This window comes from Myotis lucifugus, unplaced genomic scaffold, assembly GCF_000147115.1.
Source record: "Myotis lucifugus unplaced genomic scaffold, Myoluc2.0 scaffold_37, whole genome shotgun sequence".
NCBI classification, from domain to species: domain Eukaryota; kingdom Metazoa; phylum Chordata; class Mammalia; order Chiroptera; family Vespertilionidae; genus Myotis; species Myotis lucifugus.
Genome location: NW_005871085.1, coordinates 386,132 through 387,456, shown reverse-complemented (window position 1 = coordinate 387,456; position 1,325 = coordinate 386,132).

Below are 1,325 nucleotides of genomic sequence, written 5' to 3'. Positions count from 1 at the left end.
AACAAATAATTTATCTTGCATGGAAATTAGGAGACTTTGTACGAGTGTTTCTTTAAATGTAGAAGATATTGAAAAGAGAAACCTGCGTAAATTTTGATATTAAGAAATGAGTAAGGAATCTTCCACTCCTGAAATGAGTTGATTTGCAGATAACTCACAAATTCTTAAGTTAAATGGCACTTTCATGTTTCTCCAACCCTTCCAGTAAATGTGATCACCAAGATGCAGCCCTCTTTTTTAGGAGTTGATTTGCTCTACTGATTTTTTCCCCCAGACAATTTCTGAATTTTTAAATTTAAATTAAATGTCTCCTTTTTTGCCGAGGCTGGTTTGGCTCAGTGGATAGAGCGTCGGCCTGCGGACTGGGGGGTCCCAGGTTCGATTCCGGTCAAGGGCATGTGCCTGGGTTGCGGGCGCGTCCCCAGTGGGAGATGTGCAGGAGGCAGCTGATCGATGTTTCTCTCTCATCAATGTTTCTGGCTCTCTGTCTCTCTCCCTTCCTCTCTGTAAAAAATCAATAAAATATATTTTAAAAAAATGTCTCCTTTTTCAATTTTTTTTTAAATGCAAAAAAAAGGAGGTAATAATAGCTTGGACCAGCAAGGCATCAGTAGAGGTGAAGAGAAGGGGGTAGGGGAAAGAGATGCTTTGGAGGTAAAATTAACAGGATTTGGTGATGGTTCCTAGGATTCTGGCTTGCCTATTAGGTGGCAAATTCACTGAGACAGAGAACAGTGGAAAGGTTCACAGAGTGTGATCATGAGTTAGGTCTTGGACACGTTGGGATTGAAGTGCCATTGAGACACTGAGGTAGAGATGTTTACTAGGTAGTGGGCTAGGCTCCTGTTGGTCAGGAGCTTAGATAGGAAGTTCTCCAGGATGGAGACATAAAGGTGTGAATCATCACCAAATGGATTGCAATCAAAGTTGTAGGCATGGATGAGATCACCAGGGGAAAGTCCACAGTGAGTGAGGGCAAAGGCCTAGGAATGGGCCTTGAAGAGCATGAGTATTTAATGACTGAATGGAGGAGGATGGCCCTGCAAAGGAGACAGAGAAAGAGACCAACCAGGAGAATATGATGCCATAGAGGTCAAAGAAGATAATGTTTTAAGAATGAAGTAATCAGCCCAGCTGGCATGGCTCAATGGTTGAGCATCAACCTATAAACCAAGAGGTCACTGGTTCAATTCCCTGTCAGGGCACATGCCTGGTTGCAGGTTCAATCCTGGTTGGGGGCATGCAGGAGGCAGCCAATCGATGATTCTCATCATTGATGTTTCTATCCCTCTCTCCCTCTCCCTTCCTCTCTGAAATCAATAATA